The sequence below is a fragment of the Nomascus leucogenys genome, chromosome 10 (genome assembly GCF_006542625.1).
Source record: "Nomascus leucogenys isolate Asia chromosome 10, Asia_NLE_v1, whole genome shotgun sequence".
In the NCBI taxonomy this organism is placed as follows: Eukaryota; Metazoa; Chordata; class Mammalia; order Primates; family Hylobatidae; genus Nomascus; species Nomascus leucogenys.
Window position 1 is genome coordinate 2178709 of NC_044390.1, and position 13108 is coordinate 2191816.

A 13108-nucleotide genomic window follows, 5' to 3' on the forward strand; every position below is an offset into this window, starting at 1 on the left:
TAAAGTGCATCCTTAAAGGATATCCATATCCAACATGTTTTCTGGAATAGGTGAGATAAAGACAGTATAGTAAGCAGGGAAACTCCACCGTCCAATACCAAGAAGGGGAGGAGTTTGTTCCACTCAGATTGTTTGTCCCCAGTAACCATCTAGAGCTGCCCACTTACCAGTGTGTCTCTCTGGGCTTCCAAGAACTAAGGTGTACTCTGCACCTGTGTCCCCTACAACTAGTGTCCTCTGCATGTGTTTTTAGACTCTGATAGATTGTGAGCTACACATGGAGCCTCTAGTCACCCTCTACTGCTCATACCTAGTGGCAACCTTGCCCGCCCGCCGGTCTGTAGGCTGGATAGGAGTCCAAGGCTGGAACAGAGACTGGAGTTCTTTTGTAATACATAGAGTTTCATCTTCTCCATCCTCCTTTTCTGGCCGGATGCTGGGAAGAGGTCTAAACAGTTGGGCAGGAGTTAAGTCCTTTCAAATGCCCACCAACATGGCATTAGGTTGCTGATTTCATGTTTCTTGGTTTATCCCAGCTGAGATCAGATTGTACCACATTTGTTTTCTGGTAATCCTAAGTGGGCCTTTTAGACCTCCTTTTTTAAGTCCAACAGATTTGGTATCTCCTTTTCTTTTCCCTGGGTAACCAGTCGGACCTTATCCCTTCCCCTTTCAGTTTCTCCAAGACCAGCTACAGCATCCCGCACATAATATACATCTTGTCCTACAAGGGGACAACTGCATACCCAGCTCCCCTGAATTGCTCTGTGCCTCCTCCAGAGACCACCATGCCAGTGTCTGACCTGGGAAGTCCCCTTCACTGGGCCAGGCCTCTCTCATAGCCACACCACCATCCATGTGGCTATGCTGTCTCTTGGCAGCTGCTTTAAGAGTTCTTGCTGTGTCCAATAGTTCTGCTGAGGTGTACTCTCAGAGTTAAGCTTTCCTGTGAAAAGACTGCTTGCTATTGTACAGCTGTATCTGTTGGGTTTTGTTTTCCTCCTGCCCTCAAAAAGGGAGGACAGTCCTCCTACTCTGAGATAACCTCTGTCTTCATCTGACTCACAAGTCGATTCCCAAGGATTCCAGGTCTCAGCATCTTGGTCTGGTCTAGCAAGGATCAGTGCAGTTTTTGTCCTCACAGCTGCATAAAAGCGGCAGACAAGTTTCCAGCTGCACCTCCTGAGTTTCAAGCTTATGCACCAAATTAGATGCTAACACAGATGTGGAGATCCTCATATCCTTCTCTAACTGTAATTCTCTAGCTTCTGTACCTTCATCTCGGTTGCTAACTGTACTTCTGGGGTCACATGTACAGCCCATAATAGCGGCCACCCCTCTGTTGCCACCTTCAGTGACCTTCAGTGCATGGTGTGGTTTCCTTCTCACAAGCACTCTAGACCCTGTAGCGTTCTGGGCCATCCCTGTACTCAGGCGGTGGTCTGCAGGCATCCAGCAAACGGGCAACATCACCCCACACACACAGAGGGCTGCCCCAGGACTTCCCCAACTGAGACTTCCTTCCCTTGCCCATACTTTGGCTCCTGAATTCCTCCTGGCTAGCTCACCAACAGTTTCATGAAAGAACCACATAGGGAAAGCAAATCCATACCAAAAAGGAGCCAAGAAACCAAAGAATAAGGAAGACAAATCCAGTTTGTCAGTAGAAGGTGATTTATTGGAAAGTTTAGAAACATGTGGCAACAAGACAGGTAGTATCTCTGCACTGTTACTCCCCAGACCCACAGCTTACATACCATATAGAAAGAGCATACGTGCTTCAGAAGCAATGTGTAGGATCACTGAAATTGACCCCTCAGGGAAAGGCAAGAACGCTGTGTCTCATAGCCCATAATTTGCCAAAGGACAGGACTTAGGTAAGTACATGTTTATAATAACATCAAGGTTGTCTTGGCTTACACAAGCAACAGTACATAAAGTAGAAATTTTGAGGCATTCCTGGGCCTGGGGTTAATCAGAAGTCAACATGGCAGATTAGCATCCAAGATGAAGTGGCATCATCCTGCACAGTGTCCAACATTGTACACTTGATTAGGAGGGAGTAAACGAGATTGAGCACTAGGAGCAACAGTAGCAGGACACCCAACAGCCCAAAGTTGGAAGGAGCACAAGTGTTCACTGATGGATGAGTTCTTTTTTAATAAACAGAATGTGGTCTAAACATACCATGAAATATTATCCAGCCTTAAAAGGGGAGGAAGTTCTGATGCATGCTACAACATGGATGAACCTTGAGGACATTATACAAGTGAAATACGCCAGGCAGAGAAGGATAAATGCTGTATGATTCTACTCATATGATCCAGCCGCCTTGGCCTCCCAAAGCGCTGGGATTACAGGCATGAGCCACTGTGCCAGGCCTGGCCACACTCATTTTCTAGATATTGTTCATCATGTAGAGCACTCTCATATTTTCTTCTTAGAGAGTTTCTTCTGCTCACAGTGCTGATCTAGGCCCTAGCCCTGTGGAGTGAGTCTTTCTTCACATATACTGAAAATAGGGAATTTTTGTCCCACCAAAGAGGCTGAATAGAACCCCTGTGAAGAAAAATAGGGGACAGACATGTGACTTATTACAGGTCAAACCTTCATCTGAGACTCTGTAATGAAGCCTAAACATGCTCACCACACAGTGGGCACTGCAAAGAATGAGGTTGCTGACTTCACAGGGTGGGAACATTCCATTTTCAACCTGCAGTCTACAATGGGGTGGTTGGGAAGACCTCAAGGAGAGGATGACATTGACCTATTCGGTGGGCTCCCCAAGGGAAGAGCATTCCAGGTAAAGGAACAGCAACATACAAAACCATGATGTGGAGGCAAACCAGCCACGTGTGAGGAAGAATGCAGGAGGCCAGTGGGACTAAAGTGGAATCTGAGAGATCACAGTGTGGGGTTTCATTAGGGCTGTCTAGGCCATTGTGAGGAATCTGGATTCTATTCTTTGTGAGGTAGAAAGTCACTGGGGAAGTTAAAGGAGACCAGAACATGATCTGACTTACAGTTTAATAGAATTAATCTACCTGATATGTTAAGAATACATGACTATAAAAAAGTGACAGAATGAGTTAACAAGTTGTTGAAGTAATCCACGTGGAAAATGATGGTTGTCAATCATCAAATGGCCAAATAAAAAGAGGTTCAAGGATGGGGGGTTCATCAGTAACATCATATCTTGGTAAAGATTTTGGTAGAAGAAGGACTAATTGATCCTTTAATTTAGCATCATGGACAACTTTTGGTGACATTTATAAGAGCAATTTCAATGCTGGCATTAGAGGCCCAGTGTGTTCAAGGAAAAATGTTATCAAGGAGCCACAGACAAAGAACACAGACTACTCTTTTCAGGATCTTTGTTCTTTGTTCTCTCTGGAGAACAGAGAAATGGGGGAGTTTTTTAAAGAGTATGCATGACTTAGAGTAATAGTGTTTTTAAATTAAGGGAAATTCCAGAACATTTTTATTATTCTAGAATGATTTAAGAGAGTAGGAAAATTATGTGGAAGACAATGCTCATAATTATTAGAGCAGACAATGCTCATAATTATTAGAGCTACACCCTGAGCAAGTAAGCAAAGCAGTGAGAAAAGTGAGCCTCAGATGAGTGGTTGGCCTTCAGCAGGAACATGGACAGATCATCCACAGTAACGGGAGGGGGCAGGGGGATGATCGTTCTGCTGAGAAATGTGGAACTTCTTCCTGATACATCCTGGTTTACTCATTAAATATGCCTCAAGGTCATCGGATGAGAGAGAAGATTGGGAGAAGCTATTGAAGGTAAAGCAGAAATGTAAGGTATGATGTTTTCTCAGGCAACAAGTCTTGGTGTAAGTGAACATTAAGGTTAAAGGAGATAAGTAAGCAAGGTTTTCTGGTTTCATCTCCTGTCATGTTTAAAGTTGAGTTTACTTGGGATTAGTGTTTATCAGATGAATTCTCTCTAGCTAAAAATGCAAAGAAGTGACTAAAGTAATTAATTTCAACATCTCAGTGTGGGCTATGAAGTAAATTAGTTCATCAGAGGACAGGGATAGTAAGATGAAGGTAGATCACTCAATTGTGATTCTCAAGTTGAAGTACTTTGGAAATGGAGTTGCTAATGCAAATTTTCTTAAAATATAGAAATTGAAATGATGGTGGATATACATATATTATTAATGAAAAATATGTGGGGTAATCCTTGAGTTAAGTGGGTGATGGGGAAGAAGACATGGTCACTAGAAAAGGTCAAGGAACAGAGAGATGGAGCAAGATGGCAGAAAGGAACACTCCAGCAAACTCCACGGCAGGAACATAAATTTCAACAACTATCCATGCAAGAAAATATATTCACAAGAGCTAAGGAAACTAGATGAAAGATCACATTACCTAGTGTTAGCATAACAAGGAAAGACAATTGAAGACAGTAAGAAGGATACTCTCCCACTGGCCTCACCTCCCTTCTTCCAACCCTAGGCAGCATAGCACAGAAGGCCTTAAAGGAAGGAGAGGGAAACATGCATGGTACAAGTACTTGCCCTGCCACAGTAAAACACAGCACTGGGCAGAATCTCAAGGTCCCTGAGTACAGAATGGTGGCCATGAACAGAGCTTTTAGATCCACCCCAGGCCAGAAGAGAATCTGCCACCCAGGCAGGAGGGTCCCATGTCCCAGACCACTTCACTGCTGGCTGACTAAAATGGCCTCAGCCCCAAATAAATTCACTGGCAGGCATAAGCCTTGGGCAGGTAAAGAGACAACCTACAGATTGGGAAAGAGTAATTTGCAAACCATGCATCTAACAAGGGGTTAATATTCAGAATATGTAACGAACTTAATTCGATAGCAAAAAACTAAATAATCCGATTTTAAAATGGGAAAAAACCTGAATAGATATTTCTCAAAATAAGACATACAAATGACAAGGAGGTATATGAGAAATGCTCTATATCACTAAGCATCAAGGAAATGGACATCAAAAGGACAGATAGCTCCTGGCCAGCTTTCACAGTACAATTGCTAAGATTATCTACTGCGATGGGATATAGGTGCAAAAGAATGCCCTGCCATGTGCAGTACCTCTGGTCTTTGATTAGTACAGCAGAAATAGCAACTATTAGGACTGTGGAATAGGTGCCTTTAAAAAAGTGCTACTGATGCAAAGAGCAGAGAAAATAACAATCTCAGATACCTTAATCAGCATTCTAAAGCGTGAATATCAAAAGGAGCATTTAGAGAAACTCATCTCTTGCAGTCAGAGGGCAGGCAGAGCTCAAGTCCAAGCATATGTGTTTATTGGAAGAGGTGACTCAAAGGCTCAATTTCTCAACTACACAAGTCTCCCAAGCCAAAGTTGGACCCTTGATGAGGAAAGAGTTGGCTTTAGGACTGGAGATGGGGCATATAAGCAGATGAAGTTGTAGATCTTAAACAGTCATATTCTCTTTAGCCTTGTTTTTGCTTTAAGAAGAGTTTCATTCAGTTTCTTGAAAGATAAGGGCCCCCTTCTTTGAAGACCATGCAGAAGCATCATATCAGCTATGTACCTCACAAAATAATGCTTGCCTTCCATAGGAATGTGTATACCATTGAGGCCAGGAGTTCAAGACCAACCTGGCCAACATGGGGAAACCCTGTCTCTACTAAAAATACAAAAATTAGCCGGGCATGGTGGCAGGTGCCTGTAATCCCAGCTATTCAGGGGGCTGAGGCAGGAGAATTGCTTGAAAAAAACCTAGATATGACTGTGATTTTAAGACTTCTGCAAAACACAATGCAAATAAGCCAGCACACAACACCGAGTAAATGTTTGTCAAAGGGTAGACAGCAGTGTCTCGTAGTTTCTATAATTTGCTGAATTTATTTTTCATGTGTTCAGTAGACAACCTCAAGATATAAAGAAACCTGGTGCACAACTGGGTTACTGATCGTAAGCATTTGAGCAAAGCTACACACCAGGGTTCATGCCTGACCTCAGGGTAGGAGAGGCTCCAGGACTAGTGGGATGGGACTGATAAGTGAAAGGGAGGGAGAGGGAAGCATACATTTGTGACAGCATAAGGAGATTCATTTGCATGTAAACATCTAGCACGAAAAGATATATGCTGTTTCCTTAACTCTTCAACACCATGCTCTCAAATCCTCTGAAAATATTTCTTCCACAAGAACTTTATTCTGTTGTCACAATTCAGGCCCTTGAAATCCCACAAATAAACGTATACCTCCCCAGTGATATCCTGACTCAATTCTCTCTGCTTAACCCCTTCAAACGATACTCACAAATATGAGTTCTGCTATGGGCTATGATACAGAAGTTTGTACTAGACAAGTCTTCCTATCATAGCATATGGCAGATGCAACTATGTATGGTAGATGCAACTGTGTATAGTAGACACAGCTGTTAGCAATAACTTAAGCATACTCTGAAAATGACCCAGTATGGGAGACTCACCTGAATGCATGTTTGGAATTCCAAATATGACCAACCTGGAGATTCATCCTTATCTATATGATGCATATCTGAGTCCCTGGCCTGGCCTGTGGAATGCGGGCCCTATGGGGGATTGAGGCTCTTTGTCTTGGGTTAAATGAGTCCCTGGCCTGGCCTGTGGAACGCTGGCCCTATGGGGGCTGAGGCTCTTTGTCTTGGGTTAAATGAGGGTTGCCATGTGGATGCTGTTAGGAGGAGAGTGTTAAGTGAAAATGCTATATAAAGTCCATGCTTTCTGCAAGCAGTGGCAGTTCTCCTGTTCAGCCTACCACCGCTGGACCACTCTGTATGTAAGTTCCATCTCACATATAACCTATGCCTCATTTCCTGGATCTGAGTCTCTTCTTCAGCCTCTTGAACCTGGTGCCATCCCTTCTGGAGGTGAAAGAGTTGCAGCATGACACAATAGCGTACTACAAAATTAAACTATATCAGGGCAGTTTTCAGGCAGTGGACAAAAGTCCATGCATGACTAAGATTCATGTGAGAGGGGAAACTGTTAACAAGCTGAGCCTCTTTATCTCCCCATTCTCTGTCGAGGGATAATTCCTCAACTACGGTGGACAGAGCTGGAATCTGAGCCAAGCGGAGCAGTCATGCTGAGTTCAGGAAGCCTCACTGCTAAATGCTACCTATCAAAGTGGCCTCCCCTGACCATCCTGTGTAAAATAATCCCTCCGTCCTCTCTAGACTTTCTAGCGTCTTTATCCTACTTTATTTTTTTTTTAAACAAATGAAATCTTGACAGCCACTGTTCAAACGAGAAATTTCTGAGATTAAATCACAATAATATTCTGGTGCTTGATCTTTGGCTGTTTTTGTTTTTATTTTTATTTTTTATTTTTGAGATGGAGTCTCGCTATGTTGCCCAGGCTGGAGTGCAGTGGCGTGATCTTGGCTCACTGCAAGCTCCGCATCCCCGGTTCATGCCATTCTCCTGCCTCAGCCTCCCGAGTAACTGGGAATACAGGCACTTTTTTTTTTTTTGAGACAGAGTCTCACTCTGTCGCCCAGGCTGGAGTGCAGTGGTACGATCTCAGCTCACTGCAAGTTCCACATCCCAGGTTCACACCATTCTCCTGCCTCAGCCTCCCGAGTAGCTGGGACTACAGGCATGTGTCACCACACCCAGCTAATTTTTGAATTTTTACCAGAGACGGGGTTTCACCATGTTGGCTAGGCTGGTCTCAAACTCCTGACCTCAGGTGATCCACCTGCCTTGGCCTCCCAAAGTGCTAGGATTACAGGTATGAGCCACCATACCTGGCCCAGACATTTATTTTCTCATAGTTCTAGAGACCAGAAATCTGAGATCAGAGTGCAAATATGATTAGGTTTCAGTGAGGGCTCTTTTCCTGGCTTGCAGATGGCCACCTTCTTGCTGTGATCTCATATGGTGAATAGCCAGAGAGGGGAAGATCTCTTTTCTTCTTACAAGGCCATGCTACTATCCAATTAGGGTTCTACCCTTATGACCTCATTTAACTTAATTAGCTCCTAAAGACCCTATTTCCAGATACAGTAACACTTGGGGTTACGTCTTCAACATATGAATTCCTGGAGGGGACACAATCCAGCCAATAACAGAAGTACAGCTAATATAATGCACTATGATATGAGAATACATTGATAATTTATCAGCTACACTAATGCATAAGATAAAGTTAAAGAGTTTCATGCAGGCCGGGCACAGTGGCTCATGCCTGTAATCCCAGCATTTTGAGAGGCTGAGGCGGGTGGATCACGAGGTCAGGAGATCGAGACCATCCTGGCCAACATGGTAATTCCCTCTCTCTACTAAAATACAAAAGATTAGCTGGGCGTGGTGGTGCACACCTGTAGTCCCAACTATTCAGGAGGCTGAGGCACAGGAATCGCTTGAACCCAGGAGGCAGAGGTTGCAGAGAGCCGAGATGACACCACTGCACTCCAGCCTGGAGACAGAGCAAGACTCTGTCTCAAAGAAAAAAAAGAAAGGAGTTTCATGCAATTTAATGTGTTTTGTATCATATGATTCAAATTATAACCCAAGGAGAACATAAATTTACACTTATAGGCCCAGGGACACTCCACATTAGAACTTTCCTTTAGACCTATTAAAACCACGTATCAGAGGCCTCTGACCTGACTGGGAAAGACATGCCCTACATAGACATACAAATGTTATGATGATGGGAGAAACCCAATTGTGTTGAAAAGTAAGCATCGGCCAGGTGTGGTGGCTCACACCTATAATCCCAGCACTTTGGGAGGCCGAGGCGGGTGGATCATTTGAGGTCAGGAGTTCGAGACCAGCCTGACCAAAATGGTGAACCCCCCCCACCCACCACCGTCTCTACTAAAAATACAGAATTAGCCAGGCGTTGTGGCACACGCCTGTAATCCCAGCTACTCAGGAGAATCGCTTGAACCCGGGAGGTGGAGGTTCCAGTGAGCCGAGATCGTGCCATTGCACTCCAGCATGGGCAACAAGGGCAAAACTCCATTTCAAAAAAAAAAAAGTAAGCATCAAATCCATATTCCCTCTGAATTGTAAGTGATGATTTATAATTCAGCTGCTTCCCACATGGGCAATTCAACATCCAGTATTTCACAGTGGGTGCAGTAGAGATGCATTTAACTAATGAAGACTGGGTATTCTCTAGGGTAACGCCAAGGAGATTATCTAGTATATGACACTGTAGCCTACAACCAGGTTTTCTAATATTCTCATGTTACTGAATCACATTTTAACTGCTCCTAAAGTGCTGGCATTCAGGACAGACAGAAAAATAGTCCATACTTACATTCCACTGTTAGCTCACCTTACCCTTGGAATCGAAGAATGACTTGGGGAAGAAGTGAGTGGGGAGAAGGAGGTGTAGAAGCATGGCCATTCTGACTCTCTATACATTCTTGCACAGACTTAGTTTCTATCCTTGGCAAACTACTTAATATTCCAAATGGCAACAGATGGGACCCAGCTGAAATCTCCCTTGGAGTAGATCAGACTAAGGATCTTCATCATTCAACTGATTCCTGAATAGGGAAGAAGAATGTCATCTACTTCAATTTGACTTCTGACCCCACCACTGTATCTTTAAAAACAGATAGCTCTATTGAGATATAGTCATAAACTACATAATTCGCCCATATAAAGTGTAAAAATCAGTAACTTTTAGTATATTCATAGACGTGTAACCACCGCCACAGTCAATTTTAGACATTTTTATCACGTCAAAAAGAAACCCCATAACCTTTAGCTATCCCCTTCCTCACCTCCCATTCCTCCAAAACAAAGCAGATAGTAAGCTACTTCCCTGTATCTATGGGCCTGCTTATTCTACAGATATGTTTTTATTTTCTACATTTTATTATGCTCCAACGTATTGGGGTAGGGGAGCTAGCTGTAGTTGGCTGGGGAGAGCCCTGCCTACGGCTAGCTAATTGTTAAAGGCAGTAAACAACTTGCCCATAAACGTACCCTTTATATGCAACCAACCAATCCAAAGCCCATATCCCCAATTACCATCTTCATCTAATGTTCATACACCAACTATTATTTCCCCTGCCCTAAACCAACCTGAGGACCAGACAACTAGAGACTACCCCCATAGCCCAGAGCGTGAGGACATTATTCAAACTAGACAATCCTAAATTGCTTCCCCTGCCTGGCTTTGCCTCTCCTAGAGAAAACAAGATAAAGGCTCTGGGTCTAGGCTTTTTCCCTTCTGCCTTGGCACTCCTTCTGCCTCCTGACCAAATCTTGATACATCCCCATGTGGCTCTGTATGGTGTGGCATGCTACCTTCTGCTGGGAAATGGAAGTAATAAACTCTTCATGCAAAGGCAGTTGTCACCATGTCTGTCACCTCACCGTACCTGATTTAAAAAAATCTAGGTTATGTTTTAAAATGCCTTTCCTCACATGGAACCTGTCTTAGCCAAAAATAAACCAAAAAGATATAAACTTAACATTTGATGCTACATAAAATAGGATTATGTTTTAGCAACACTAGATTAAGAAGACGTAAAATGGAGCCATTTAGAAAAGCTTTTCTCATATGTTATAAATTGTGTCCCCGCAAATTCTTATGCTGAAGGCCTAACACCTTGCACCTCAGAATGCGACCTTATTTGATTTTTGCAGATATAATTAGTTACATCAAAATGAGGTTATTAGGGTACCAATCTAATCTAACTGGTATCCTTATAAAAAGGGGAAACTTCTCAAAATATTTCATGTACCCCATAAATATATATACTTACTATGTATCCACACAAAAAATAAGAAAATTGTAAAAATTAAAAGGAAAAATTTTAAAGGTGAAATTTGCACACAGATACATGCATGGGGGAAAATGATATGAAGAGACCACAAATTTCTGCTATTTAAGCCACCCAGTCTGTGGTACTTTATTATAGCAGTTGTAGCAAACCCATACATCATAGGGAAAAAAGTTACTAAGTTTGAGTCATATTTTACAGCCAAAAAAAGGAAAAAGCTTTGTGTAACTAACTTTATATTGTTAGAATTTGCAATTACAACTAAAAAAGTTCATTTTCAAGTGTATCATTTTCTGTTAGGTGTGTTTTTAAAAGCATATGAATTTATGTATTTATTTTATTATACTTTAAGTTCTGGGTTACATGTGCACTATGTGCAGTTTTGTTACACAGGAATACACGTGCCATGGTGGTTTGCTGCACCCATCAACCTGTCACCTACATTAGATATTTCTCCTAATGTTATCCCGCCCCTATCCCCCCACCCCCCGCAAGCCCCAGTGTGTGATGTTCCCCTCCCTGTGTCCATGTGTTCTCATTGTTCAACTCCCACTTATGAGTGAGAACATGTGGTGTTTGGTTTTCTGTTCTTGTGATAGTTTGCTGAGAATGATGGTTTTCAGCTTCATCCATGTCCCTGCAAAGGACATGAACGCAAGCATATGAATTTAAAGTGATTATTTCCTATAGTACTTAGATCGTACAGCAGGCAAATGTTACAGGCTACTTAGACCTAAACTCAAATTACAATATGTAAATCCCTGCTGGTGTTCCATCCAAATGCTATAATTTTTTAAATAGTGGGAGATCAACTAAGTTTAAAATGGTCCAAAATAATTGGAAAGAAAAATATATAGAAATGGATCCTAAGGAAATAATTACAGATGAGTGTCAAAATCAGCTGAAAAATGGATCAGGATAGTATTGGTTGTAATAGCCAAAATTAAGGCAAAAAAACCTATGTGACAGTAAGACTTAAATAAGTAAGGTTGTGTTATATTTACAATAAGATATATTATATGATCCAAAAAATAAATAATATACTGATATAGTTTATCTGTGTCCTCACCACATCTCATGTGGAATTGTAGTCGCCAGTGTTGGAGGTGGGACCCGGTGGAAGGTGACTGGATCATGGGGGTGGTTTCTCATGAATGGTTTAGCGCCATCTCCTTGGTACTGTCTTTAGGATAGTGAGTTTGTTCTTGTGAGATCTAGTCGTTTAAAAGCATGTGGCACCTCCCCGACCCCCACCTTTCTCTTGCTCCTGCTCCTGCCATGTGACACTCCTTGCTCCCCCTTTGCCTTCCCCTCCTCCGACAGGAAATTTCCTGAGGTCTCCCCAAAAGCAGCAGCCACTATGCTTCCTATACAGCCTGCAAAACGATGAGCCAATTAAACCTCTTTTCTTTATAAATTCCCCAGTCTCAGGCATTTCTTTGTAACAATGTGAGAACAGACTAACACATATATCATACAAAATACCTAGAAAATAGGAAGAGTAAAATGACACCATTTACAATAAGAGATGAAAATATCTGGTAATATACTCAACAGGACCTTTATGAAAACTTTGAAAACCCTACCAATGGAGTTAAAAGACCTGAATGAATGGTAACACACATCGTATTCTTGGATAAGGGATTCAATATCATGAGTATAATAATGGCAAAACCCTAATAAAATGAACAAGTACAAATTAAAAGTGGTAAAATCTGAATAAGGTCTGTAGTCAAGTCATCAGTACTGTACCAATATCAGTCTCTTGGTTTGATACTATATTACTGGCATGTAGAATGTTACCACTGGGGAAGGCTGGATGAAAGGTAATATTTTTGCAACTTCCTGTGAGTTTACAATGATTTCACAATGAAAAGTTAATTAGCCTTAGGGAGGGAATTGGGTCAAGGTGGCAGTACTTCTTATCATTTACTCTTCTGAAAGCTTTTTTTTTTTTAACCACAATACAGATATATTCTATTTAAAAGAGCATATTTTCTTCATCTAATGGCTTCAACTCTCCTAAATACCACTTTTTTCCTAAAACTTTCCTGGTTATTTTTTTCTCAAATTGATTCTATCCTGCCTAACAATGTGCCTTTCTTTTTTTTTTTTTTTTTTGAGACGGCGTCTCGCTCTGTCGCCCAGGCTGGAGTGCAGTGGCTCAATCTCGGCTCACTGCAAGCTCCGCCTCCCGGGTTCACGCCATTCTCCTGCCTCAGCCTCTCCGAGTAGCTGGGACTACAGGCACCCGCCACCACGCCCGGCTAATTTTTTTTTTGTATTTTTAGTAGAGACGGGGTTTCACCGTGGTCTCGATCTCCTGACCTCGTGATCCGCCCGCCTCGGCC

At 42.4% G+C, this 13108-nt stretch overlaps 2 protein-coding genes across 2 annotated transcripts in view; one reads left to right on the forward strand and one right to left on the reverse strand.

Moving 5' to 3' along the window:
• ZNF471 (zinc finger protein 471) overlaps positions 1–13108 on the reverse strand; it is a 48677-nt gene that overhangs the window by 32290 nt on the left and 3279 nt on the right. The window lies entirely within an intron of this gene.
• The window catches only part of ZNF667 (zinc finger protein 667), a 54612-nt gene continuing 42396 nt past the window's right edge, over positions 893–13108 (forward strand). Inside the window, exons 1-2 of the mRNA XM_030819537.1 lie at positions 893–903; positions 1832–1839. The gene's annotated coding sequence lies outside the window, so the exon portion shown is untranslated. The remainder of the gene's footprint in view (positions 904–1831; positions 1840–13108) is intronic.